Raw genomic sequence first — 8,712 nt, forward strand, 5'->3', positions numbered from 1 at the left:
TTTACGGAAAGACAGTGTCTGTTACACGGCTTGTATCTAAACAGTAGCCTACTAAGAAAGTCATTGTTCACTGTCTTCCTCCTTCCTTTCACAACTATTTCTCTTGAGAGTTTATCTTTTGGCATCATCGTGTGTTTAAAAATCACCATTGGTGAATCTTTTCTCCCGATGCCGTGCAGCTCAGAACACAGGTGAAGTGTGTTTTTTCATGCCCGGTTGTTTCCAGCGTGACGAATGATTCGCATTTCCTGTAGACAGTCCGAGTGAGCGGCAGGTCAAACATCAGAGGAACATCATCCATATTTATAATGTGGTGCGGCCCGATTCAGTGGGAGCGCATCTGATTTAATATAAAGAGTTTCATTGGTTCACCTGAACCTGTTCGGCAATTTCATTGGTCTAATGTTATGGGGCTCAGTTTTTTGGCTTGAAGTTTGTGTAACCAGGAAAAACCCAGGAAAAAATCCATAAATTAGCTGCTTCATTGTTTAAGCCGCGGGGTTCAAAGCGTGGGAAAAAAGTAGCGGCTTATAGTCTGGAAAATACGGTGTGTGTATATATATATATATATATATATATATATATATATATATATATATATATATATAAACGCTTTTATATACAGTAAAATATAAAGGCAAAATCACCTTTATATTATCTTTTTCAAATGTTTGCTAATAAATTCATTTGATCTTTACACAGAGTGTCCCTGACTATCACTAAATTAATTTTCAGGTCGTTTTACTGTACAATTTGTAAGAAACAAACATTAGTGCATTTAAATAGCTATATTCAAACACTCATAACACATTTCCTTTATAGGTTTGCTTAATCTTTCAATTATTTTTATTTAGAGTATTAATGTCTTTTATTGTCCTAAATTTTAAGTCATTTTACTGTACAGTTTTTAAGAAAAGTAAAGACAAAATCCCCCAAAACATCAGTGCATTTTCAATCATGTTTCATATTCAATCCCTCATAAAACATTTTCTTTTATAGGTTTGCTCGTTCTTTCAAATAATTCTTATTTAGAGCGTGCATGTCTATTTTTCTGTTATATTTTATATATATATATATATATATATATATATATATATATATATATATATATATATATATATATATACATACACACAGTGGGGCAAAACAGTATTTAGTCAGCCACAAATTGTGAAAAGTTCTCCCACTTAAAAAGATGAGAGAGGCCTGTCATTTTCATCATAGGTACACTTCAACTATAAGAAAAAAAATCCCGAAAATCACATTGTCTGATTTTTAAAGAATTTATTTGCAAATTATAGTGGAAAATAATATTTGGTCAGTAACAAAAGTTCGTCTCATTACCCGTTGTTAGCAATGACAGAGATCAAATGTTTTCTGTAAGTCTCCACAAGGTTTTTACACACTGTTACTGGTAGTTTAACCCATTCCTCCATGCAGATCTCCTCTAGAGCAGGGATGTTTTGGGGCTGTCGCTAGGCAACACGGATTTTCAACTTCCTCCAAAGATTTTTTATTGGGTTGAGATCTGGAGACTGGCCACTCCAGGACCTTGCAATGTTATGGCAATGTATGGTGTTCTTTGGATGCAACTCAGCAGTCTTTCTCCTCCAAACACGACAAGTTGAGTTTTTACCAAAAAGTTCTATTTTGGTTTTATCTGACCATATGACATTCTCCCAATCCTCTTCTGGATCATTCAAATGCTCTTTAGCAAACAGACGGGCCCGGACGTGTACTGGCTTAAGCAGGGGGACACGTCTGGCACTGCAGGATTTGAGTCACTGGCGGCGTAGTGTGTTACTGATGGTAGCCTTTTTTACTTTGGTCCCAGCTCTCTGCAGGTCATTCACTTAGTCCCCCAGTGTGGTTCTGGGATTTTTACTCACCGTTCTTGTGATCATTTTGACCCCACAGGGTGAGATCTTGCGTGGAGCCCCAGATTGAGGGAGATTATCAGTGGTCTTGTATGTCTTCCATTTTCTAATAATTGCTCCCACAGTTTTTCCAGCCTGGTGCAGGTCTACAATTTTTTTACTGGTGTGCTTTGACAGCTCTTTGGTCTTGGTCATAGTGGAGTTTGGAGTCTGACTGTTTGAAATTGTGGACAGGTGTCTTTTATACTGATAACGAGTTCAAACAGGTGCCATTAATACAGGTAACAAGTGAAGGACAGAGGAGCCTCTTAAAGAATAAGTTACAGGTCTGTAAGAGACAGAATTCTTGCTTTTTTGTAGGTGAACAAATACTTATTTTTCACCATAATTTGCAAATAAATTCTTTAAAAATCAGACAATGTGATTTTCTCATAGTTGAAGTGTACCTATGATGAATATTATATATATATATATATATATATATATATATATATATATATATATATATATATATATATATATATATATATAAATAAGTGTGTGTGTGTGTGTATATATATATATATATATATATATATATATATATATATATATATATATATATATATATATATATATATATATATATATATATATATATATATATATATATATATATACCCGGTTATCTCGCCCTCGGTTACCTCGACAACCCTATTATGTCGACGTTTTTGAAGTGGAACCGCCAAAATCTCGCTTTTTCTAAGCATTTTTTATCGGTTATGTCGGTTATGTTTTTTACCCTAATATCTCGAGCACAAGGGGGGAAAAATTTGCAATTTAACGTCGGTTATCTCGGTGCAGCCGCAGAACAACTCGCGGAAGTGGCGGAAAAATCAAGTCTTACAGCTGCTACAGGTGTTGTATTGTATACTGGTGAATCTCTGCTGTTAGTTAGTGCACTCTGCTGTTAGTTAGTTAGTTATGCGTTGAACGGGAGGCGAAAGCCGCGCTTGGCGGCGCGGAACGTGTAATGACCATCCAAAAGCATAGAACGAACACCGGCAGGATCGGGGGGGAATCCGCGGTGCGCTTTGGGAAGAAAAGAGCAGCCGTTGAGAGAGTGCCGGTGGGAAGGCACGTACCAGGATACACATGAGCGATAACAACGACCGCCGTGAACCAACATATACCAACAATAACGGACAGTGAGAGTGTGGAAGTTTAAATAGGAGCTGGTAATGATGATAAACGAGCACCATATGTGCGTGATTGAAGCCGGGAGCTTTAGAGAAAGCGGCCGAGAAAGCACCTGACACGCTGAAGGGGGCCGAAGGGGGCGTGGCAGGTGGATTCCTGACAGATAAACATGTACTGTATGTATTTTTATAGCATGAGTTCATCAAACAAATCGCGGCAACGCTGTTGTGTAAAAAAACCCTTTAAAAACACGTGCATGCACATTCTCATTTATTAACGCACAACATGTACATAAAGAAATTTCAAGCACGTTAATATATTGCCGCCATTTTAATTTTCGTTTATCTCGATCATCGGTTATCTCGATGCTTTTGGCGACCCCTAGGACATCGACATAACCGGTTCCACTGTATATATATATATATATATATATATATATATATATATATATATATATATATATATATATATATATATATATATATATATTACATTACAGATTTGGCCTGTAACATGTAGCAAAGCATGAATATGCAAGGCTCATTGTACAAATTGTTTACCAAATGCATTAATTAAATTAATAATTAATTTATTAAATTTCAGTTGAATAAACACAGCAGAAAAACACAAATTCAGTTTCATCAAGTGCCAAAACATCAACAACTTGATCTTTTTTTTTTTTTTTTTGCCAGTGCATCAATAAACACAGCATAAAAACTCAAGTTCAGTTTTAGTAGGAACAGTGTTGTTGAACTCCTTGTTTTGCCAGTTCATCAAAGTCCGAAGTAAGTTTTGTTGTGGCAATTCTCAGGATAGATACGAGGTGTTTGTCAGTTAACCTGGATCTGTGAGGGGCTTTGATTGGACCTCAGTAAAAAAATATTTTGTTGTCCACAAACACTCGTATTAAACACTCGGCGCTCACTATCCACTTTTCTTTTCTTTGATAAGCTCATTTTTGCAGAAGGGCTCATAAGAGAAGAAGAGAGTAAACTTTCTTTCGGCTTCTCCCGTTAGGGGTCGCCACAGCGGATCCTCCGCACGTTTGATTTGGCACATGTTTTTACGCTGGATGCCCTTCCTAACGCAACCCTCCCAATTTATCCGGGCTTGGGACCGGCACTGAGAGTGGCTGGGGATGGTTCCCTGAACGGGAATCGAACCTGGCTCGCAGCGGTGGGAGCACTGCATCTTAACCACTAGACCACCAGGGGACCATAAGAGAAGAAGAGAGTAATACACGTGAATAAGGTCAAGGTTGCAGAGGTGCGCCATCTTTTGGGGAAACGTGGGCATTACAGGGGAAAGGTAAATTGAACAAGGTTTACCTGTACCTATTTTGATATAAATTGGTCACGTTCAGCGGGCCGGATTAATAAACCAAACGGGTCGTGTGTGGCCCGCGTGCTGTAGTTTGCCAATGTCTGTACTAAAGCCTTATTTTATGCTGAATGTTGCATTCGCTTAAGGCAGGGAGTTGCAGTTAAAGCTGGAAGATGACGTTTTTTTAATGAATATATTTTTAATGAATATATTTTTAATGAATTTTTTAATGCTTAATCATAAGCATTAAAAAAAACAGTGGTGATGGTGCACAACCACTTATGTAGCCAATCCTAACACAAAAATGTGGTTCAGGATCAACTAATGACTATGTCTGACATGCGTGTAATCAAGGAATCCCACAGTGATTGAAGTAACCTGCTGGTTCTGTGTGGATCTTTTGAAAAGTCAACGCAGTGTGTAGATGCCTTACATTCACAAACTGCTTGATCGGCTAGGTGCGGCATGCTTTTATTCAACACAAAATTTAACCAACACAATCTTCTCCACTGTCAGCCATTGTGGAATGAAAAAAAACAGCTGTTAAAATCCACACAAATATATTTGAGCTTGTTCAGTTTTTTGCACTTGTGGTTTGCTAATTGTGACTAGTGCTCTCTCTGACCATGCAGCCCAGCCACTACGGTTGCATAAGCCAGTGAACTCTTACTGCCAGTCCCAAGCCCAGATAAATAGGGAGGGTTGCATTGGAAGGGGATCCAGCATAAAACATCAATATCAAATATATCTATATAATTTCTGGTTTGTGATTATGAAAGATTTTACTAATGCTCTGGCACATTACATCACCAAAGACATTGTGCCCATATACACAGTTAAAAAACCTGGATTTATTCATATGCTTAAAATAATGTACGGTATATGGTATATGAGCTTCCAAACCAAAAGTATTTTTCAGAAGTTACTCTTTCTAAGTTATACAAAACTACACCTGAAAACATTGAAAAGCAGCTGGAGAATGTGTTGTTTTATTCCACCACGACAGATCTTTAGTTCAGATGACTCTTGCATCCCTATTTGAGTTTGATGGCACAATGTATAACAGACGACCGAATTCTGCAAAGTTTCTGCCTCCAGACAGCTTATTTCCCCAGTGACCACACTGGAGAAATAATTGCACAATGTCTGAATGACGTGTTGGCTTAGTGAAAACATGGGGAACGTGTGCATGACAACAGACAGTGGCACCAATATGATTAAAGCTCTGAAACTAAACGAGTGGACCAACCTCCAGTATTTTGGACACAACCTGCATAACGCTATCTGTGAGTTTCTATATGACTGCAAAAATGTATTTATTTGTCTGAACAGAGTTATTAATATATTACTATAGCCATAATCAACATTAGTAATTAATTAAAATATATTTTTTATTATTATTATTATTATAAAATATTTTTTTTATAAAATATTTTTTATCGTTGTATATATTTTCTTTAATTTGTCATAATCAAATACATTCACATCAATTCCACACATGTAAACATAATAGCACACATACTAATGTGTGAATATAGTCCATGTGAAGAACTGATTTCTTATTCTTTATTCATACAGGAAATGGTGTGAAGGATCCACATATTCAGTTGGGGTTTTCAAGAAGGTTGTTGGTGCTTTTTCATTTAGTTGGAAAAAAAGAAGAGATTTGCCGAAGCACAGACTGAGCTCATCAGCTTATCACAGAGAACCCAACCTGGTGAGGTTCGAGGCAAAAAATTATACAACATGTCCTGGAACAAGTGAAAAGACAGATGTGTTGGAGTGTGTGAACAAAGCCATAAACCAGTGCAAGATTTTACTGATGCACTGTCTGCAAAAGATTATGTGAGCGTTTTGTTCATCAAACCTGTGATCCATGTGTTCAGAAGCAGTCTCCTTCAACCAGAGGAGAAAGATACTGAGCTCACAAAAAATGTATTTTAGATTTTATTTAGAATGTAAGTTGTATGTTGAACTGGTTTACAAAAAAATTTTCTTCAGGGATTTTTTCCTAACTATTTTACTATTTATTTTATAAAAGGTGATTTAAGTTAAGTCTGCAGTTTGCATTTTACAAATTTCTCATATTTTGTTATAATACTTTATTTTGCTAGAATAACCAGAAATTGTAAAGACTGTAAAAAGTTTGCACTTTATTATATTGTTATATTGTTTTTTTTTATAGTCTCCAATATAGTGTTTTATTCATTAAAAAAAAAAAAAAACATTTTAAAATAAAAAATCGGAGATAAAATTTTTAGGACATATCGCCCAGCTCTAATATCACCCATATTACAAAAACAGCCACCTTAGAAATATTGCTGAGCTAAAAAACGCGTTACTAGGTGGTAGTTGTGCATCATTACTGAACAAGCTATAGTTAGTCCAGAGTGAAGCAGCCAGTTCTTACAAGTTAGATAAAATATAAACATATAACCCCCATATTATCATCCTAACACTGGCTACCTGTTATGTTTTGAATTAAATAAAAAAATATTTGCTACTTACTCACAAAGCCCTAAATGGATTAGCTCATATGTATTTATCCAATCTTCTAACACGCTACAATCCGTCGCACTCTTTGAGATCTTAAAACTCCGGACTTCTAGTAGTTCCTATAATAGTAAAAATCCACTAAAGGTGGTAGATCATTCTTACATTTAGCTCCTAAACTTTGGAATAGTCTTCCTGACAATGTTCAATGCCCAGGCACACTCTCCCAGTTTCAGTGTAGATTAAAGTCATATCTCTTTAGCCTGGCATACACATCACATACCATAAACTCCATTACATCTGATCAAATACACATTATCATCTTGTGCTTGTTAATATTCTGAACAGCAGCAACGCTAATTCTAATGTTTTTTGCTTCTGTTTCTCTACGCATCATCTAGAAGGCATCTAGAAACTATTACAGCTCTAGTTGTGTCCCACCTCATGAAGATTTCAGGCCTTCAAAAAGAAAATGCAGAGCCCTCCAGAATCCCAAGCCTTCTCCAGTTGAAACCTACAGTATTTCATTCAGACATTGGCCTTAGAGGATAAACAACCTTTTATTCAATACTCAAGGAACATTCTACATATGCTGTTTCTTCCTTATGCCATCTAAGGGATTTCTTTTTGCCACTGACTGTCTCCCAAGGTTTGCTCAGCTGGGAAAATATATATGTAAATGTAATGATAACTGAATTTTGTTCTATAATTCTTACATTCTGTAAAGCTGTGAAAAGGCCTATAGAAATATACCTGAATTGAAATGAATCATTGTTGATGTGCACTGTTCAGTGATGGGTTCTTAAAATGCAAAATTATATATATATATATATATATATATATATATATATATATATATATATATATATATATATATATATATATAATGTTATTTGAGTCCAGCTGCTTAGTTGTAAAGTGTTTAGTAAGGTTTAATTTTTTTATGACTAATAGTAAAGCTGGGTGTCAGGATGGTAACGTTTTACCCTCTTAATATAATTTTAAAACTTGTTAGTATATACTGAATTTGCTATGTTGTTTGTGATGCCATTTAACTGTTTGTCAAGCTGCAAGCATGGCAAAGCAAAATTAATGTTGAACAATAGCTTGCATTTTAGGGAAGGTTATTGGTAGAAGTCAGTAAATTAAGAAACGGTTTTAAGCATGCATACTTGCCATATTGCAGATTAAGAGTGCAAAGCCTAGGGGAATATGGTCTGCATTGAAGACTTTGATAGGAACAAGGGCCATTTTCAAATGTATCGCAGTTAATTAATAGTAGTCATTTAGTGTTCGATACGGCCTTGACATGCAGTATTTCACTAGGTCCTCATAGTTGTTGAGGCTCGCCCGGCATAATTAATAACAAGTTGATGATCTTTAGGTGATCTTTTGATGATGAGTTTTCCTGCAGTGTTTTTTATCTGAAATTTAATAAATTAATTTTAAAATTAATTAATGCATTTGGAAAATAATATATATATATATATATATATATATATATATATATATATATATATATATATATATATATATATGCTTTTGTTAAATCTAGATTAGACTGCTGTACTACTTTTTTCTGTCTGATTGAGTGCATACAATCAATCAATACAATCAATAAGCTCCAGAATATTAGTCCTGAATGCAGCAGCAAAAAGTCTTTACCGGAACCATATGACCACATCATCCCTGTTTTATTCAGTGTACACTGGCTCCCAATTAAACCTTGCATTGATTAAAAAAAAATTCAATGAAAAAATTAACTGCTAACTTGATGCAAGACTTTTGAGTTGTTTATAGTTCTATCTTCTAAATAGATACAAATACATTGTTTAACCAA

General features: G+C 35.3%; 1 long non-coding RNA gene across 1 annotated transcript; it reads left to right on the forward strand.

Moving 5' to 3' along the window:
• Positions 1–4,209: 4,209 nt before the first annotated feature.
• Positions 4,210–7,640, forward strand: LOC124382712. Its single transcript, XR_006925117.1, has 3 exons — positions 4,210–5,665; positions 5,958–6,096; positions 7,274–7,640. It is a non-coding gene; the product is annotated as an uncharacterized LOC124382712 (long non-coding RNA).
• The last annotated feature ends 1,072 nt before the right edge of the window (positions 7,641–8,712 follow it).

The sequence above is a fragment of the Silurus meridionalis genome, chromosome 3 (assembly GCF_014805685.1).
Source record: "Silurus meridionalis isolate SWU-2019-XX chromosome 3, ASM1480568v1, whole genome shotgun sequence".
NCBI lineage: Eukaryota > Metazoa > Chordata > Actinopteri > Siluriformes > Siluridae > Silurus > Silurus meridionalis.